The following is a 21,669-nucleotide window of genomic DNA, read 5'->3' as shown; positions in this document are numbered from 1 at the left end:
TTTTAATTTTTGGACAAAGCTCCATACTGCTTTCCACAGTGGCTGCACCAATCTGCATTCTCACCAACAGTGCACAAGGGTTCCTTTTTCTCCATATCTTCGCCAACACTTATTTATTGATTTACTAGGGGCCCAGTGCATGAATTTGTGCACCTTGAAAGGAACCATGGGCCACAAGGCTGTAGTCGGCACAGGGGCAGGTCTCGGCCCATCCTCCACACCCCCATCTGGCCCCTTCCACTGTGGCACCCCGCCCCCTGTCTGCCAGCAACCCCGCTTCCACAGCCACGGCTCCCAGGTGCTGATGGTGCTGGCCCCGCTCACACCCGCTGACGGCGCAGAGTGATTGGGGTCGGTGCCAGCAGCAGGTACAAGCTGTGGCTACTGCCCTGATTGCCTCTCAGAAGCAGGGAGAGGTGGAGAAGCCCTCGGGGAAATAGGGGACAGCAGCCACTGCTTGCACCTGCTGCTGGCACTCAGCGCTGGCTCCGATCACTTAGCGCTGTCAGCAGGTGCAAGCGCCGGACGGGACCACGGCACACAGTAACCATCAGAGGCTCATCCTGATGACAGCAACTGGTGCCACGCCGTGGTCTGGTGCCCCTGCTCACCTGCTCCACCATCCCGCTGCAGCCAACACCTGCCATGTTTTGTGCTCTACCACCTGCTGCCGATGCCTGCCATGTTCCACGCGTGCCCCCTGGTGGTCAGTGCACATCATAGTGACCAGTTGTTCTGCCATTGGATCTATTTGCATATTAGGGTTTTATATATATATATATATATATATATATATATATATATATATATATATAAAGAATAGCTGAGTTTTCTTCATATAAATATATATATATATATATATATATATATATATATATATATACACGCGGGGGAAGAGGGGTCCCTCAGCCCGGCCTGTGCCCTCTCGCAGTAGGGATCCCTCGGGAGATAACGACCTGCTGGCTTAGGCCTGCTCCTGGGTGGCAGAGGGCAGGCCCAATCCCTAGGTGCAGCCCCTGGTGGGGCTCAGAGCAGGGCTGATGGGGAGTTGGGGCGCCACCCCCTGTCATGCACAGAGCAGGGCGGATTGGGAGGTTGCGATGCCACCCTCAGTCATGCTCAGGGTAGGGATGATTGGGGGGTTGGGGCACCGCCCCCATCACACTCAAGGCAGGGTCGATGGGGAGGTTGCGGCACCACCCCGTGACGCACAGAGCAAGGCCAATCAGGGGGTTGGGGTGCTGACCCCTGTCACGCACAGAACAGGGCCCATCAGGGGGGTTGGGGCTCCGTACCCTGCAGGGCCAATCAGGGGGTTAGGGCGCTGCCTCCTGTCACGCACAGAGCAGGGCCCATCAGGGGGGTTGGGGTTCCATACCCTGTCACACACAGAGCAGGGCCGATCAGGGTGTTGGGGAGCTCCCCCCTGTCATGCACAGAGCAGGGCCGATCAGGGGGTTAAGGAGCTCCCTCCTGTCACTCACAGAGTAGGGCCGATAGGGGAGTTAGGGCACCGCCCCCTGTCACACACACAGCAGGGCGGATCAGGGGGTTGGGGCACTGCCCTCTATCACCCACTGAGCTGGGCCGATCAGGGGGTTGGGGCGCTGCCACTGTCACACTCAGGGCAGGGCCGATGGGGAGGTTATGGCTCTACCCCATCACACACAGAGCAGGGCCCGTGTGGGGAGGGGGGTTGGGGCGTCGCCCTCTATCACACACAGAGCAGGGCCAATCAGAGGGTTGGGGCACCGCCACTCTCACACTCAGGGCAGGGCCGATGGGGAAGTTATGGCTCTACCCTGTCACACACAGAGCAGGGCCTGTGGGGGGGGCGGGGTTGGGGCGCCGCACCCTGTCACACACAGAGCCGCAGGGCGATCAGGGGGTTTGGGTGCTGCCCCCTGTCACGCTGATCCGATGCCAGGAGGCCTCGCAGCTCCGCTGATCCCAGTGCTGGGAGGCATATTACCCTTTTACTATATAGGATAGAGGCCTGGGGGCTGGCTGGTTTGCCCTGAAGGGTGTCCTGGATCAGGGTGGGGGCTCCCACTGGGGTGCCTGGCCAGCCTGGATGAGGTGATGATGGCTGTTTGCAGCTGGTCACACACCCTTCAGGGTGGGGGTCCCCACTGGGGTGCCTGGCCAGTCTGGGTGAGTAGCTGAGGGCTGCTTTCAGGTTGGCAGTTGACTGAAGCTCCCAACCGCTCCTTTTTTTTTTTTTTTTTTTTTTTTTATTCTGGGCCAGCTTTAGCTCTGGCTCTAGCTCTGAAGCTTCTGCTGTTGAAAGCAGGTATCTGTTTGTTTGCCGTTCTATAATCGAAACAATGTATAACTCCAGCTCTGAGATCCCGGCTGGCTGAAAGCTGGTTTCTGGGGTTTTGTTTAGCTTCTATATTTGTTACAATGTTTCTTAGAGTTGCAGCTCAGAGGCCGGCAAGTCAGGCGGGGAACATTGGAGTCTGCAGTCACTGGAGCAAGCAAGCCTCATGTTTGCTTCCAGCTGCCTGGCTGCCGGCCACCATCTTGGCTGACAGTTAATTTGCATAAGGATATGCTGATTAGCCAATGGGAAGGGTAGCGGTCATAAGCTAATTACCATGTTTTTCTTTTATTAGTGTAGATTGATGATAGCCAATCTGACAGGTGTGAAGTGATATCTCATTGCAAATTTAATTTTAATTTCTCTGATGATTAGTGACATTAAGCATCTTTTCATATGTCTATTGGACATCTGTATGTCCTCTTGGAAGAAATATCTATTCAGGTCCTTTGCCCATTTTTTAACTGGATTGTTTGTTTTAGTGATGAGTTTTATAAGTTCTTTATAAATTTTGAATATTAATCCCTTATCAAATGTATCAACAAATATCTTCTTTCATTCAGTTGGTTGTCTTTTTCATTTTGTTGATGGTTGTCTTTGCTGTGCAAAAACTTTTAAGTGTGATGAAGTCCATCTGTTTATTTTTTCTTTCATTTCCCTTGCCCAAGGAGATATATCAGAAAAAATATTGCTATGAGAAATGTCCAAGAATTCTTACTATTTTTCTTCTAGGATATTAATAGTTTTGAGTCTAACATTTAAGTTTTTAATCCATTTTGAGTTCATTTTGTGTATGGGGTAAGAAGGTGGTGTAGTTTCATTTTTTGGCACATATCTGTCCATTTTCCCAACACTATTTATTGAATAGACTATCTTTACCCCATTGTAGGATTTTGCTTCCTTTGTCAAATATTGACTATAAAGGTGTAGTTTGCTGTTCTTTTTCAAGTTCCTTTAAGCGTAAAGTTAGGTTGTTTATTTAAGATTTTTCTTGTTCCTTGAAATAGGCCTGTATGAATTTCCCTCTTAGAAGTGCTTCCACTGTGTTTCATAAATTTTGAGTTGTTTTTTCTCATTTTCAATTGTTTCAGAGTATTTTTTAAAGTTTATTCCTTGATCTCATGGTTAACCTATTCATTGTTTAGTAATGTTATTTAGCCTCCATGCTCTGTGTGTTTTTCAGGGGTTTTTCTTGTGATTGATTTCTAGTTTCATACCATTATGGTCAAAGAAGATGCTTGATGTGATTTCAATCTTCTTAAAATTGAGACTTGCTTTGTGTCATAACATGTGGTCTATCCTCAAAAATGTTCCATGTGCAGTTGTAAATAATGTATATTCTTCTGTTTTGGAGTGAAATGATCTGAAGATATAAATTAAACCCATCTGATCTAGTATGTCATTTAAGGCCACCATTTCCTGGTTGATTTTCTCTCTGAAAGATCTATCCATTGATGTCAGTGAGGTGTTAAAATCCTCTACTATGACTATATATGGACGAAGCTCCATACTCCCTTTATGTCCATCAACATTTGTTTTACATATTTAGGTGCTCCTATGTTGGTGCAAAAATATTTGGGATTATAACCTTTTATTTTCTTTTTTTTAATTATTAAAAGTATTACAGATGTCCCCTTTTCTCCCCCTTTTGATCTCCTCCACCCCACTTCCATCCCCTCCCCAGACCTTACCCACACTATTATCTGTCCATGGACTATGCATATGTGTTTATAAGTTCATTGGCTAATCTCTTTCTATCACGCCCCCTTCCCTCTAAAATATGTCAGTCTGTTCCATGCTTCAATGTCTCTGGATCTTCTTTTTTCTTCATCCGTTTATTTTGTTCATTAGATTACACATATAAGTGAGATCATGTGATGCTTGTCTTTCTCTGACTGGTTTATTTCACTTTATCCTCTTGTTGGATTCCTCCCTTAATCATAATGTAGTATTCTTCTTTGTCTTTTACAAAAGCTTTTGTTTTAAAGTCTATTTAGTCAGATATAATATAGCTACCCCAGCTTTTTTTATTTGTATTTGCATGAAATATCTTTTTCCAGGCCTTTATTTTTAGTATGTGTGTATCTTTTGTTCTGAAGTGGGTCTCTTGTAGACAGTATAAATGTGGGCCTTGTTTTCTTATCCATTCAGCTGCCCTGTGTCTTTTGATTGGAGCATTTAAGCCATTTACATTTAAAGTGATTATTGATAGGTATGTATTTATTGCCATTTTATTCTTTTACCTATGTTCCTCTACTTGGCTATGATGATGATGATGATGATGATGATGATGATTAAAACAGGCCCTTTAACTTTTCTTGTAATACTTATTCAGTGGTAACAAACTCCTTTAGCTTTTTCTTGTCTAAGAAGCTCTTTATTTCTCTTTCAATTTTAAATGGTAACTTTACAGGGTAAAGTGGTCTTGGTTGTAGGTTCTTGCTTCCATCACTTTGAATATTTCATGCCAATCCCTTCTGGCCTTAAATGTTTCTGCTGAGAAATCAGCTGAGAGTCTTACTGGGGTTCCTTGTAGGTAACCAACTCTTTCTCTTACAGCTTTTAAAATTCTATCTTTGTCTTTAACTTTGCCATTTTAATTATAATATGTCTTGGTGTGGCCTCTTTGGGTTCGTCTTGTTTGGGACTCTCTGTGATCCTTGGATTTGTATGTCTTTTTTCTTCACCAGGTTAGGGAAGCCTTGTCATTATTTCTTCAAATAGGTTCTCAATCCCTTGCTCTCTCTCTTCTCCATCAGGTACCTCTATGATGAAGATGTTGTTACACTTCATGTTGCCCCAAAGGTCCCTTAAACTATCCTCATTTTTTTTAAATTATTATCTCTTTTTTCTGCTCTGATTGGATGTTTTTTTCTACCTTGTCTTCCAAACCACTGATTCAATCTTCTGCTTCATCCAACCTACTGTTTATTCCTTCTAGTGTATTCTTCATTTCATATATTATATTTTTCATTTCTGTCTGGTCCTTTTTTATGGTTTCTATGTCCTTTTTCATTCTGTTCAGCATTCTTTTAATCATTACTTTGAACTCTGATAAATTGCTTGCCTCCATTTCATTTAGTTCTTTTTCTAGAGATTTATCCTGTTCTTTCATTTGGAGCCTGCTTCTTTGTCTCCCCATTTTGGCTACCTCTTTGGATTTCTTTCTGTGTATTAGATTTGCTATGACTCCCAGTCTTCATGGGAAGTCTTTATGTAGTAGGTGTCCTCTGGGCTCCATTGGTGTAGTCTCCTTGATCACCTGTGCTGGGTGCTCTATGAATGTCCCCTGTGTGCATTATGTGGGCCCTCTTATTGTAATTGAGTCTTGATTGCTCCTGGCCCATTCATGTATGGGACAGACCCTCAGGCTGACTAACTGTGAGGCTCAACCCCTACCATGGCATGCAACCTACTGTGCAGATGCTGACTCCATGAAGTGAAATTTGACTCAGCAGGGTTTGGTGCCTGCCGAGATCTCCCTTTGAATATGCCACTTGTGAAGCTTATTGGATCCTTCTTTGTGTTGTCTGAAGCTGGCCACTGAGTTATTGGTTCTGGACCTCTTGAGAGGGACTCTAGTGCAGGTAATGTATGATGCTGCCTGTGACTGGCACTTGGCAATTTGTTTGGAGCTACAAGCAATCTAAAGTTTGTAGCTGCCTCTGCTGGGCCTGGGTGTGCTCAGGAAGGACCAAGCTGTACACCAAGGCTGGCTTTCACCAGCACCTGCCTGGGAGGTGAGCATAAGTCCCAAGGCATCCAGATCCACCTCCATCTGCTTCCACCTGTTGGCTACCTGTTAGGCTCAGTCACTGAAAAAACCTCTGGGTGTGCTCAAGTTGCCTATGAGACATTCACAATGAGTCACCTGATAGGGATGAGTGATGTTGACCAGACTGATACAAATTCAAACTTAGTGTAGTGCTGGGGAGCCTGGCTTGTGGTGTCACTGCCACCCAGTGGGTGCTCTCACACCTTTGTGGTGAAGCAGGGACTCAGGGAGTTATCAGGGTGAGGCTGGCAGAATTTATCATGCCCAAAGAGACCACGATTTGGCCATGTGAAGGGAGGCCTCTGCTCAGATCAGGTGTGCAAGGGAAAAAATGGCTCCTATTGTGAAGCCACACAGCTCAATCTGTTCCAGATTCTGCCACGAGGAGATGGAGCTCAGAAGGGTGGGGTTATTGGGAGTCAGGAGTATGGGGCTAGTGGATCTTCCACGAGGGGAAGGTACCAGTCAGGCTTCGGGAAATATGAGTGGTGTGGCCCCTCCCCCAGAACCACACCACTCAGTCAGATTTTGCCCTGATTTTGGCAGGGTGGAGCCACCAGAAGTCAGGTGGGCGGGGCCTTCTGAGCTGGAGCCAGAACCCACAGGGTGGGTCTGCCGGAAGCCCAGAAGGTGGTTCTAGTGGATCTCCTGTGAGGGGGAAGCACCAGTCAGGTTCTCAGCAAAGTGGGGGAATAGCCCCCAACCCAAAGCCACACAACTAAGTCACTGACACTCCGAGTCTTCCCAGACCTCTATATTCTGGCCAAGGCATTTGATTCCTCAGTAGAATGTGAGCTCCACAGGGTGGTGCAAGAGGGAGGCCAGAGGGTAGGACTATTGCATCCCCTCAAGCTGATGCCACACAGAGGGGAGTGTTCCACCCCAGAAAGATGGCAATGGCGACTGTGGTATTGGAGAATGACTCAGCACAGGGATCCTGGAGGCTGTCCCTCAGGGCTCTCCTCAGAGCCAGAAACTTCAGACTCTCTTCACAGACTCTAGTCTGCTCCACCCTCCCTTCACCACAGCCCTGGTTAAGTGACTGTGAATAAACTGTTATGTGTTAGCCCTTTAAAAGGGTGCCTGTGTCTCTAGCAGACTCCTGTCCCTCCCTGATGGATACAATTCCTACTGATTTTCACAGCCAGATGTTATGTGGGTGCCTCTTCCCTGTTCTGATGCTCTGGGCTGGGGTTGAGACCTCAAACTTCTCAGGGGAAACCCTCTTGTAGCTGAGATATCCCTCAGCTGCCACCCGTGGGAGCGGGGCCAACCCCTTTCATGTCTCTACGCTTCCTGCCCATATCAATGTGGCTTCTTCTGTAAACCCTTCAGCTAGTATTCAGTTTGTTATTCAGTATGATTGTTCTGTAATTTAGTTGTAATTCCAGTTTGATCCTGAAAGGAGGTGCATGTAGCTTCCACTTACTCTGCTGCCATTTTGAATCTCTCTCCTCCTTCCCTTCTACTTTTTATTGTATCCCCAATTGAGAGGAATAATGATTTATATTGTTCAGATTCCAGGGAACCAAGAGGCCCACATGCTTTAGGGATCCAGCTTTCAAAGAATGCAAAAAGCACAGGACTCATGCTTATGATGCCTTCTTTTGCATCTCTTTATAGAAAGTTGGGAATAACAGGACCTGCTTCCTCATAGAAGAGACCCAACCACCTTTCTCCACAGACTCACGACTTTTCCTCACTGAACAGTGACCCTTGAGTTTATCGCCCAGAACTCTTTTCAGAGCTGCCATAGAGGATGGACTAAGGTCAGGTATTAAAATAGAGGTTCCCTGCTCTGGTATGCTGGCTTTATTTTGCCAGGCACTGCATAAACTTTTGACTGTATCGGTGTCAGGATTCTGGATTCTGATTTATCCCACACCTCCTTTCTCTATCCTTAGGCTATTTAGTAATTAGTAAAAGTTTAGAAAAGGAGAGTATATTAGAGTTCTGCCATGCAATTTAGGATTAAAACACCAAGTAACAAAACCGTTACTTTGCCTTATTTTGCCTCCCTTTTCTAGGTGTCCCTTAGTTACCCCTTCTAGACTAGAGTTAGGCACAACTGAGCCAAGGTCGTATCTAGGTATTCCTAGGTTCCTTAGCAAAAGTAGCATTTCTATATCACTTATGAACATATCCTATTATTATCCAAATTTCTTAAGCAATGTAAAAAGAAACCTTGAGATTTTGAATACCAGCTGGGAAAAATTTAAGACACAGAAGCCCAAAGCAATGGAAAATCCAGAAAAAATTTCACATATATAAATGATAAGGAATGATACATAGTATAATCTTTGTGCTTAGAATTTTCCATTCCCCCCCTTTTTAGTTCTTTTTTCTATTTATACTTAAAAATTAGCCGTCATTTTAAATGTTTATTAAAATAAACCCTTTACATTTGAACATATCTGTTTGAGATTTTTAATGACCCAGGCCTACAGTTATTCATTTATAGGACACTTTCCCCTACAAATAGCCAAATAAAGCCAATACCAGTCATTTGGTAGCAGCTCAAGACATAGCTATAGCGGGAGCTAAACAGCCTCTGGCTGACATTTACATATCCCTGCCCCTCTCCCAAAGGGCTTGCAATCACTCTCGTAGGAACATGCTCTTAACCCTCGAACTGTGTCTGATTATCAGGTCCTGTGGGGCTCTAGCCCTTCCAAGCCCTGACTCTATCCATTCACCTCTCCTCTTAACCTTCTCTTATTTACAATAAGTGATGCGAGCACTGCCTAGAAAAAGTCAACAAACTGGATCTCAGCTCCTCCATAAGAGAAACATATAAATGTTTATTCAAAAAGAAAGTATTCTAAAAATACATTTGAAAATAACAATCACACTCAAAAGACAATAAATGCTGGCAAAACCAACTTCTTTCACTAACCATCATTTGCAAGGAGTCTAGAGAGTTATTCTTATCTTTCTCACACATCCTTTCCTAATAAGCTACTCATGTACGGTCAGGAAAGGCTGGGTATCCCTCCCTGTTGACTCAGAAGCATGGAGATAGTGCACAGAGCTGGCAGTGACCCATTCAGAGATGCATATGGGACAGCAGCAGAGCTAGAACAGCAGTTTTAAGAGATAAGGACTAGAAATGGGTCTATACTACTCTTTCTGATGCAAGAGCTGGAAATACATGTATCAGAAGCTGGTCATCTCACCACAATATCTCCTTAATGTTGGACTGCCAGATAAAAATACAGAACACCAATTAAAGTAGAATTAAGCAGCAATTAATTTTGAATATAAGTATATACCATGTAACATTTGGAACATATTTGTAATAAAAAATTATCTGTTGTTTATCTGAAATTCAATTTAACTGAGTGTTCTATGATTACTAAACCTGTGACTCTATTTAATGTATCTTTTAAAATTATCTATAAGGGCCCTTAGCTCCATATTTTTTATCTTCTGACCAGTCTTATAACCTAAACTTTAGGTGCATAAAACCAATTACGTACTTGATATCCCCACTTCAATGTCTAATAAGCACTTTAAACTCAACATAACCAAAACTGGGCTTCAAATCTGCCACTGTCCCCTTGTCTCCAGGCCTCAACCCACGTAAGGATCTATTCTTCCATGGCTTGGGTCAAAAATGTGGTGTCATCTTTTCTTCCTCTCTCTCACACCACAAATCCTTTATTTTTCTATGATTATAGTGAATCCGGGGACTCTCTGTTTTATACTTCGTACATCTGAGGCTAGAAAACAGGTTGAAGCATTATAGTCAGTGAAGAAATATGCCCCCAAGGACTTCTGCACAGAGTTTCTTCTGGGCTAGAGAAGTTTGTTCCTTGGAAACAGAGAGCCTCTTGCCACATTTGTGTCCATCAACCAATAAATGATTGTGCTTAAAGAAGGGCAAAGGTGACAATACCTTTTGCATTTATAAACCCAGTCAATCCAAAGTGTTCACTTTCAAATCCAGCAAAGCTTAAAATGTATAGTGGGAAGTGTAGGGTGGTAGTGAGGAGCGGAGGGGGGCGGGGGTAAGAATCTCACTATCTGAGAAGCCAACCCCCACCCTGGTTATTAAATGAAACAGTTTTCAGTTTAGTAATCCTTTCCCATCCAGAAGACCAAGGAATTCCATAAAATTAGTGGAGAATGTATGAATCTATGTAATATCCAAAGCACAACTTATAATTTGAGACATTTTCTGCCAATTCTTTGTTCAGTACCTAGGATAACTGTTGGGAGGTTATCTCAGATCTTTCTTATGAAACATCAAGAAACCCAGTAAGTACATAATGAGAGTAACTCAGAGGAGCCTAGTTCTTAGCCAGTCTGGACCAATAAATATTTTCTCTAAATTCTCATCAGTGATTACCCACTGAGATTCTCATCAAGAGCAATAGTTTCTATTATGCTGTTGATGCATGACACATCTGAGGTGAGAGAGCTGCTGCGAAGAACAGCCAAAGCAAAAGGCGTTTTATTGGTTTATCAATGTCCTTAGATATTTAAGGTCCTAGGTCTGGTGCTCAGCAGAGCCAAACTGGAAGGTGGCGTTTTCTGTCATGCAGTTTTGCTATGTCATCTTGTCAATAACAACTTCTCATATAACATGCCAATAATGGCATGTACATTTTCAAAAATGGCCAATACGATTAACAATGTAATTTGTAAAAGTGACTGGGTAACCACATAAGAAAAACAACTTAGAAGGTTAAATAAATAAATAAGCCCCAGCTGGTTTGGCTCAGCAGATAGAGTGTCGGCCTGTGGACCAAAGGGTCCCGGGTCTGATTGCAGTCAAGGGCACATACCTTGGTTGCAAGCTCCTCCCTGGCCCGAGCCCTAGTGAGGGCTCGTGCAGGAGGCAACCAATCAATGTGTTTCTCTCACGTTGACGTTTCTCTCTCTGTCTTTCCTCTCCCACTCACCCTAAAAATCAATGAAAAAATATCCTCGGGTGAGGATTAACAACAACAAAATAAATAAATAAATAACCTTGAATCCCCCTGCCAAATAATCAAAGATTTGTACAAATATTAAAAATCAAAAATGTAAATAGCAACAGACTTTTTTTTTCCTGTGGGATACAAAGAAGGATAAAGTTTCTTTAAGAGATTTGAAAATGATTTATGTGACATTCAAAAGTTCATTGTAAAGTTCAAGTTTGGTAAGCACCTTTCTACTATATTGACACATTATCTCCACATCAGGCATTTTTCTTAGCCTTCAGGTTTTGAGGAAACAATCAAACTTGAATGGATATTCTTTTTTTTTTTTTTCTATTTTGTACATTTCAATGTCAAAAGTTTCCATTCCTTTTTCAGAACATAGCAGGGCTTGCTTTGCCATGCTGCTATACCCAGGGTCTCTGAAATTCTCTAAAAGATTCTGTCATAGAATAAAACATACCTTTCAAGAGATATAAAAAGATAATTGAGTCTTTTTTAAACCTCTGCAGCTAAGCTATTAGCTCCCTAAATAAATAAGACTGAATGGACAACCTGCGGAGGCAATTTCACAGGTGTCTAGTCAAAATATCTTGAAGACTATTTTTTTTTTTGTAAATTCTATCAGTACTTTGAATATTCTTTCCAAGTTAGCAGAGTTCCCACCCATTTCTTATAAAGACTCCGCAGTCAGTTTTGTTTTTTTCCTATTGATGAATTTATTACCTCTGAATGAAAATGTCACTTTCTCTCATCATTTTCCTGATAACCTCTGAGTAACTGCTTTCCTAATTAATCCCTCCCAATAATCAAAATTTCACTTAAATGCATGTAGTGTTTCTCTCAGACCATCTGAAACACTGAAATCTGTACATGCAACAATCCTACTATTCACAACATTCTCCTGAATTGTCACTCAGAGAAAAACTACCCACCCTGGAGTATCGCTATTACCGTCAAACACATTGTCATCTGGGAAAACAAAAACGCATCAAAGTCAGCTCCGGGCCAAGTGCAGTTCTACCAAAATACACCAGGCTTTTATGTGCAAATGTCTTAAATGTCTGACGGAAATGTGTCAAGAATGAGTTAGCAAGGAATCCTGCTCCTGCTCTCCATAACCCAGGATAATGTTATAATCAAAACAGTTTCTGAGTTAAATGTGTTTTTCATCTCGGCACACTTCGCTTTTACCAAAGATGCATTTGCCCCAGTTCCTAGTAAACATTATCAAGAAACGTTTGGTTTCTAGCTCGGGCTACTTAGCCTATCAAGAAACAGACCTGTTATAAACGCTGGGACGCTTGCCAGAATTTTTTCCCCCTGCAACTCTTGGTAAAATCGTACCTCGAAAGCAACGTGTGTTGCAAACCACGCAGATTTAAGCTCCCACTCCCGCCTACATAGCTTGGCACCAGCGGCTTCTGAGGTATCTCTGGCCTCCTCAAACTCGGTCTGAATCGCCCCCACCTCTCCGCAGCCTCCCACCGCCTGGCTCCGCTCCGCGCGGAGCTCAGCACAGAGCGTCCCCCAGGCACTTGCAGGGCGAACTCCTGGTGCCACTCAGCTCCCAGCCCTGCGCACACCCAGCAACACACTCTCCTCCTCTGCGAACTGCCCCCAGATTTGTCACCTACCTCACCCACTACCCAAACCCCACACAGTCCCTAGAGCTTTTTCCCTCCCCCTGGTGGCTTCGTCCCCAACACACCTGTCTGCCCCTACGCCTGCCAGGCGTCAGGTGCCCGCACCCTACTCAGCGCCCCTTCGATCCAACTGGCGCTTCCCATTCCGCCCTGTGGAAGGTCAGTTTGCTCCAAGCACCTTCTTCAACTACCGCGCCCGCCCGGGGACGATCCCCGACTCCCCCGCGCCCAACCCCCCCACCCCCCGCGTGAGCGCGGGGCAGCCGCGCCCGTCCTACCTGCGGAGAGCGCTGCGGCCGCGGCGAGCAGCAGAGCCTGGCGGAGCGCAGCGCCGAGCGCTCGGGTCATGGCCACCGGGCGGCCGCGCGGGGCTGCGAGGCCCCAGAGCGGACCTGGCGGCCGGGGCAGCGCCCGCCGCTTTGAAGTTCCCGGGGCGCGGGAGGGAAGCGCAGCCCCGCAGCCTTCGGAAGTGCGCGGTTGGCTCTAATCCGTGAGGGCGCACCCCTCTTCTGCCTCCCCCATCTCACGCCCCTCGTGGCTGGCGGTGCGCGGCGCTCCTGCCACTGACCCCAGGGACGCGCTGGAGGGGAGCGGGGTGGGGGGAGGAGGGTGCCAGGGCCCGCCCCCGCCGCGCCTCCGCCCCCTGCGCCCTCGGAACCGCCTGGGGCCTGGCGCTGTCGGGCCGGCTGTCGGAGGCCGCCCAGAGCTGGGGGGAAGCAAGGGCGTGGGGTGGCGTGGAGCCCCCTGGACTGGAGGTGGGAGTCAGGACGGCAGGGAAAGCCCTGCTAAGACTTTAGAAAACTTAAGCCCTGCAGCAATTGCTTTTTGGTGGTCCGCTCCGCAGGTCGCTACAGAAGACCCACCCGTCCAGGTCTCTTGGCGTTTGTTTGTAGTCCGGTGCCCTACGGGTTTTCCAACTAGACTGAGCCTGAGACACCCCCGTGCATTCCCGCCGAGCCTGTCCCACCACTGGTCCGGGCTGTGCACAAGTCTGTGGAAGGGCGCCCTCTCTGCTCAGCCCCGGAAATAACCAATTATTCGACTGCATTGGCTACCCTTTGCTTTAGTTTCACAAACTTCATCTCTTGCGGGATGACTTCCTGCGACCCTCCCCTGTATGAAATGGCGACTCAAGCTAGACCCCCTTGCGCCAGGTGATGAGGGTGAGAACTCATCCTATGGAATATATCTCGGGCAGCTACAGTTTTCAGCAATTAAAAATTGGGGGGAGGGGGCGGGGGGGACATCATACACAAGGATTAAGGGGAAGTGAAGGACGATTTAAAGTAATATATTAGAAACTTGTTTAAGTGCTGTTTAAATCCCTGGAGTTTATTATATAATGGGTGTGCTCCCCATGTGGATTGTGATGGAAAATACAAAGGCAACGTTACCAATTAATAGAAATTAGCCTAAATTCAATCCTACACGTACATTGACGTGAATGGTAGTATTTTAACCTCAACAACAACAACCAAAAGCCAAGAATCCACTACCGGTGTTATTTCTACTGTTATGGGGCACCTTGAAAAGTGATTGTCATATAAATGAGTTGCTTTAAGTAAGAGAGATTACTTGCTTCTTCACCTAGCTCAGCTCGAAATAACCAAGTGTTCTTTCTGAGGTCTATGAAAGACCTATGGTGGAGTGATATATACAACTGACTTTACCATCCAAGGACCCCGCAGTGTCGGGGTGGGATGACGGTTGGGCTTTGATGCATGATGGTGACAGTCCTGAGGATTTCAACCACCACCACCACCACCACCACCACCTTGGCTAAATCAAAACATCCCCAAGCATAAAAAGACTTTGTTCTCATTTTATTCTGGATCCAAGAAAACAGAAAAAAAAAAAAAAGATGTGGGACAAGCCTGAGCCCTTTCAGACACCCACAAAACAGATGCTTTAAAAAAAAGGCAACAAATTGCTAGGACACATGTTTTGTCTGACTTGGCTTGCTCATTATTTGGTAACTGTACCCTACATGGTAATCTGGAGAGATTTGGAACTGAAGGAGCTGGAGGTAGAGTCCTCTATGGGCCTGCTTCCTCAAAAGTAAATGGAACTTGCACCCCGCCCCCCCCTTTATTTCTCAGACCCATGACAGGGATTAACAAGGGTAGTGAATGTGACCACTGTGCCAAGCCATAAGGCATCAGTAAACACTAATGCCAGGTATTTACTCCCCACATATTTCTTTTGTCTCTTGAAAATAGTAACATCCTTGCAAGTTGAAAAGCTCTGATCTTCCAAGAAAGCAAGGTTCTTTTCCAGAGAATTCTGGTGTTGAAAAACTTCAATAGTTTAACAAATTCACCACTTTCCTCTTAGTCTAATGGTGCATTGTGTCTATGGTAATCTGCTAGCCACACGGTGTGATCTTCAGTAGCCACATATGGATAGTGAGCACTGGAAACATGTTAGTTCAAACTGACATGTGCTGTAAGTATGAAATACATGCTGGAATTTAAAAACATAATACAAAATTAGAATATAAAATATATCATTAATAATTTATATATTTTACTTGTTGAATAAAAATATTTTGGACATATTGGGTTAAATAATGTATATTATTAAATGGATTTCACCTATTTCTTTTTACTTTTTAATATGGCTATTAGAAAAATTTAAATTACATATGTGGTTTATATAATATCTCAATTGGGCAGTGCTGGTCTAATGAATCCTCATCAGGTAGCAAAGATCTTTGTCTTAAGCACAGTATAAAACACCAAAAGAATTGTTAAGTGCCTTGACAGTCAGTATATGGCCAGCCAATGAAAGAATCATGAATTCTGGTTGCAAAATTCTGTGACACAACAACAAAAGGTTAATATGTCAAAAATCCAAGTTCTGCCCTAACCGGTTTGGCTCAGTGGATGGAGCGTTGGCCTGTGGACTGAAGGGTCCCAGGTTCGATTCTGGCCAGGGGCGTGTGCCTTGGTTGCGGGCACATCCCCAGTTTGGGGTGTGCAGGAAGCAGCTGATCAATGTTTCTCTCTCATCGATGTTTCTGGCTTTCTGTCCCTCTCCCTTCCTCTCTGTAAAAAATCAATAAAATATATTTTAAAAAAATAAAATAAAATAAATTTTAAAAATTTAAAAATCCAAGTTCTTAATTTGTAGTATTTTAAACTAGGTCTTCAAAAACCATTTCCCTCTGTCATCTTGTGCATGTTCTTCTTCCAATATCAATAATACAGAAGCTTGGAAGATAAAGGACATTCTTGGGCAATTATAATATTTTTATATTCTTGAGTTCTTAAGGCCACCTTTATGGCAACCAAGAAAAGATCTTCATCCTTACAACATGTCTCATTTTTTACTTAAAAGTATAACTTATTTATACATACACACATACGTACATGGAAATTAACTCAATCTTAATCCAATATATTTTAAATGAAATATTATTAAGAAAATACACTTTGGAGTACATTGACTAACTTCTGTTATTTAATGTAAACAATACAAATGCATGGTTCAAGATGTGATATAACATCTTTCATATTTTGTATATGTAACATGGAAAAATGTACATTTGAGACTTTTTTATTTCGCTGAAAAGAAATTTACATGCTAATGTGTCACAAGATTTAACCTCCCCCCCGCCCTTAATCTTCTATTTGTACATATTCATTACCATAGCAACACTACATCATGACTCCTAGATTCTCATAATCAAAAGAAAGCTTCAACAACAAATAATCGAGGAGTTCATAACCCATCAGCAAAACAGACTTTGGGTGAGTAACTCTTACATAAGCAAGGGAATCAAAAATAGGGACCTGAGATTAAAAAGATCTGATACATTTGCAGAATAGCGTTCCAAAACAATAAGGCAAATAAGTGTATGTGATAACTGAACTTTGAAAATGACTAATCTTTGGATGTGGTTGTTTGGGAATTTTTTTATCATGCAAGTTTCTTTTATTATTCATTTCTAACTTTATTTTTTAATTACAGTACCTTCAATATCATTTTGTATTAATTTCAGTGTCAGTGTAGTGGTTGGATAATCATATATGTTACAAAGGGAACCTTCCAATATTTCCAGTACCCACCTGGGACCATACATAGTCATTAAAATATTATTGACTCTTTTCTCTAAGCTGTACATTACATCCTTGTGACCATTTTGTAGCTACTAATTTGTACTTCTTAATTCCTTCAGCTTTTTCACCTAGCCCCTCCACCTTCCTCACCTCTGGGCAACCATTGATCTATTCTCTGTATCTATGAGTCTGTTTCTATTTTGTTTGTTCATTTATTTATTATTATTCTTTCCAAAAACCCAAATGTCATGCATCTTACTTTCTTATTTCACTTTGGCATATAAACTTACCATGGAATGAGCATATGGTGAGGAGGCATACTATGATAATTTTCTATATACAATCAAGGTCTAATCTTTCATCGTGTTACTGCATTTTTCCTTCCCTAAACTACAGTCTCCCTGAAGAAGTGCATGACACATTCATCTCCACTCAGCTTATTAGGAAATCTTGGCCTCTTCTTTCCCTTCTCCTTCTTCTTCTTTTGTTAATTCTTTTTCATAAACATAGTCATGTGTTCAGGAACCTTTATTGAGATGCTACCATATGTGCCTTCAATGTGCCTGCATTATGGGACAGCTCGGGTCTCACATGCGGGAAAATAATGATCGCTCTGTGGACATGAATAATGGGAAATATCAAAGCAGTTTCTCAGCTCATCAGCCACTGTCAAGAGCTTAGTTTTTTTTTTTCAGCACTTAAATTATCTGTTTTCCCTACCTTCCAAAATGGCTGCCCCCTTCATTGATTGTCATATCCTTTTAAAACTATTAATATGGTCTTTTCACATTACTCAAACTTTATGTTTTCCCTTCCACTAACCAATGTCAATGTGCTGGGCTGATTAGCTGCATTCAGTAGGGGCTCTCTCTGTAAAAGGCAGGTCAGAGAATCAGTTCCAAGTAAGCAAGCCACCACTGTTGGGTTATCCCCTTAGAATGCGCCTATAATTATGTTGTACCAGAGTGAGGTCACAAAGAGGTAAGAGAGTTAGATGACTCAATACAAAGCCATCCCTTTCTGGATAAGTAACTCAGAAAGGATTTTTTTTTCAACCACAGACAAATCGACATTAGAGTTCTGATCATATTGACTCAAGCAAAAGAGTAGTCTAAAGCTGCTGTGTCTAAAACTAGCCACTTGTGGCTATTGAGCACTTGAAATGTGACTAGTCTGAATTGATATGTACTGTAAGTGTAAGATATGCACTGGGTTTCAGACTTAGTAACCCCCCTAAAAAAACCAACTCTGTTTTTATGTTAATTACATATTGAAATTATACTATTTGGATATATTGGGTTAAATAAAATATATTATTAAATTTCACCTTTTTACATTTTTAATGCAGCTAGAAGGAAATTTAGAATTACATATGTAGCTCTTATTATATTTCTGTTGGACAATGCTCATCTCATGAATCCTCATCAGATGCTAGGAATCACTTTTTCTGGGCTTAAAATTGTAGGAAGAGCAAGACCTTTCTTCCCTCACATAGGTCCAACTTCAGTTATCTTTACTCCTTTCACCTCTTCAACAGCAACCATATTCAGTTCATAATAAAGTCAGATTTACTTTCCTTTTGTGCTGTCCATTGTCATTCATACTCTTATTTCCATAGTCCAAGTCCATAATAACTTCATACCTGAGGTGTAATTCCAACTAACCAAATCACCTTCACAAATTTATGTTATCCCTATCAAAATGTATCCTCAAGACTGCCATCAGAACAATTTTCTACTAACATGACTCTGATTATGTTCTTCCTGCCCACACATCTTTAATGATTACCCTTGTCTGTAGAATCAATGCTAAATTCTCTAGCACACAGGTTCTCAAATTTTCTGATAGCATCACACCTTTATACTTTACAAATTCTGAGGACCCCAAAGAGTTTATGTTCCGGTGGGTTATATCTATCAACATTTACCCTATTAGAAATATAAATGGAAAAATCCGTAAAACGCAGGAATACACAAGCACACAATCCATTAGCCTTCAAAGTGATCACATAATGACACTTCATGTAGCTTCTGAAAAACTCCATTGGTCATTTGTATCAGAATAAGAGTGGAAAAGACAAATTACATCTAAGTATTACTTATGGAAGTGCTTTTCACCTTTTTGACCCCTGGAAAGGTCTTGAGCACCCACAGGGTCCCTGAACCACACCTTGAGAACTACTACACTATCTCATTTCTCTACATTATTCCCAGGTGTTCTCATCCATGACCATGATTTCTGTTTATTATTGTGATATGTGCTCAAGACACCTAAATCTTTGTTTATAGCCCTGACCTTGCTCCTGAACTCTGGATTCATATGTCCTACTGTCATCTCTACCTATGTAGCCTGCTCCGCAATCCTGCTTCTCCTCCTGTCTCACTTATCTAAGTAATTGTCACCACTCAAGCCAGATGCCTTGTTTTTCCCCAAGCTCATCTCTTCTTTTTCCCATATCTTTCGCATCCAATTAAGTAGCATTTACTATAGATTTCCAACTTTTATAAAAATTGCTCATTTTTTTTTCACTTCTTTCTACCTTACTGCCACCCTTCTATTCAGATTACCATCTTCTTCTATTTGAAAGTAGAGGCCCAGTGATGAGATTAGTGCACTCGGGAGGGTCCCTCAGCCCCCAGCCTGCACCCTCTCACAATCCGGGAGCCCTCAGAGGGGAGCGGGCCTAAGCTGTCAGTCGGACATCCTTAGTGTTGCCATGGAGGCAGGAGAGGCTCCGTCACCACCGCTGTGCTCGCCAGCCCTGACTTCTGGCTGAGTGGCGCTCCCCCTGTGGAAGTGCACTGACCACCAGGGGACAGCTCCTGTGTTGAGCATTTGCCCCCTGGTGGTCAGTGTGCATCATAGTGACCGGTCGTTCTGCTGTTTGGTCGATTTGCATATTAGCCTTTTATTATATAGGATGTCAAATGGTGCATAACTGGTCTCCTCTTGAGATTCACTCCTCTCAACCTTTCCACCCAACGCTTCAGCCAGAAGGATCTTTTTATAGTGGTCCTATCACTGAAAGCTATTTAAGACATATTGCCAGTTCTAGCACTGGCAGTTCTAACATCAGCATCTGAAATCAGCTTGGCACATAATAGGCACTCAGTAAATACTTGTTGAATAAATGACATTTAAGACCCTTGATCACATGACCCCAATTCTGCTTTTCCTAGCATTAAATTTGTTGAATAAATAAGTTAGCTCAACACAGCAGCATTTTTATAACTAAAGATTCACCCCCCTTTGTATTCATATTGCTAAACCAGAGACAGTGGTTTGGGTAGAAAGTGAATGATAAGGGAGAGAGTAAACCTTAAAAGTGACCAAACAATGTTGGTTAAGGAACTGTCTGACTGGACAGTGATGATTCTGCTAGAACCTCCCAACTGCCGCATCTGAACATTAGCTCTGGCTCTCTTCACCTTTACTGCAGCTTCCAGGGAGGCTTGGGAGCCGAGCACCAGGTTTTTATAGAGAGAGGTAGGGATTCATAGGGTAGGTAATTGTCTCCAAATGGGATCAATGTTCAAAGTGTGGGTGGTCAAAAAGGAATGACAAGCTGGGATACAGAAGCCCAGGATTCTATTCAGTTTCCAGAATTTAAGCAAGTTGATTAATTTTTCTAAAGTTACAATTAGAAAGTGAGGTTACAGACCTCCACTAAGCCCGATTTAGCTACAACTTCACCACATTTTATGTTCTTCATTTATAAAATGGGGAAATTATCCTCAAGGCTTATTTTATGAATGAAATGCTTTTAAATAATTGTGCAAATATAATGTCAATACTATAATTATCACAAAATGGAGATAATAATATTTTGCCATGACAAAATCTTTGATAATATGAAATATGATAAAGATGACATAAAAGTCCTTTTAATTTTTTAAAAAGTAGAACAAATATAAGGAGCAGAATTTTAATAACTGTGTGAGAAAGAAAGAAGTTGAATGCTTAAATATAATTACAATTTACAAGGATTTACTATTGCTGATGAAATTCTTTGGAGAATACAAGATCTTTGTTTTCCTCTTCTGTCATGATGATGAATGAAATTTATGTACGGATGTTGGTTGCCATGAGAGACCTGTTTCCTACTGGAAGAAACCACATGATTGTGTTTGTTTCTTTCTATTTGCCTGTTTATTTGTCTGGCCCGTCCTTGGTTTCCCAAGTTTTCCAAAAGCAAAATATAAAACATAACATGTACAAAATAAAAAAGATTGCAAATGACAAAGCCCTGAAAAATGTTTATCAACAAGTATTACTTTTGCTCACTGGCGTGGCTCAGTAGTTGAGCATTGACCTATGAACCAGGAGGTCACGGTTGGATTCCCAGTCAGGACACATGCCCCAGTTTCAGGCTGGATCCCCAGTGGGGCGTGTGCAGGAGGCAGCCAATCAATGACGTTTTCTCATCATTGATATTTCTATCTCTCTCTCCCTTCCCCTTCCTCTGTAAAATCAATAAAAACATCTTTTAAAAGTCTTACTTTCTACCCTTCGGAGTAAGCCACCTGTTTCTAAACTCAGAAGTCAGGGGTTCTTCTAGGACAGCGGTTCTCAACCTGTGGGTCGCGACCCCTTTGGGGGTCGAACGACCCTTTCAGAGGGGTCGCCTAAGACCATCGGAAAACACACACACACACACACACACACACACACACACACACACACACACACATATATATAGTTACATATTGTTTTTGTGATTAATCACTATGCTTTAATTATGTTCAATTTGTAATAATGAAATTGGGGGTCACCACAACATGAGAAACTGTATTAAAGGGTCGTGGCATTAGGAAGGTTGAGAACCACTGTTCTAGAACATAACAAGACAAGAAACTGAAGGGAACAATGATGAAAGCACTGCTGCCGAAGCTCCAGAGGTACCAATTGGAGAGTGAAGACATATGCTGGAAGATCTCAA

At 42.9% G+C, this 21,669-nt stretch overlaps 1 protein-coding gene across 1 annotated transcript in view; it reads right to left on the bottom strand.

Annotated features, from left to right (window-relative positions):
- ACVR1C (activin A receptor type 1C) overlaps positions 1–13,014 on the bottom strand; it is an 85,151-nt gene extending 72,137 nt beyond the window's left edge. The window contains exon 1 of the mRNA XM_070422949.1: positions 12,948–13,014. The gene's annotated coding sequence lies outside the window, so the exon portion shown is untranslated. The remainder of the gene's footprint in view (positions 1–12,947) is intronic.
- Between the last annotated feature and the right edge of the window lie 8,655 nt (positions 13,015–21,669).

Source organism: Myotis yumanensis, unplaced genomic scaffold, assembly GCF_028538775.1.
Source record: "Myotis yumanensis isolate MYYU_CA2020_CCGP unplaced genomic scaffold, mMyoYum1.0.hap1 SCAF_8, whole genome shotgun sequence".
Taxonomy (NCBI): Eukaryota; Metazoa; Chordata; class Mammalia; order Chiroptera; family Vespertilionidae; genus Myotis; species Myotis yumanensis.
Note: the sequence above shows the minus strand (reverse complement) of the source record. Positions and strands in the feature narration are given on the sequence as shown.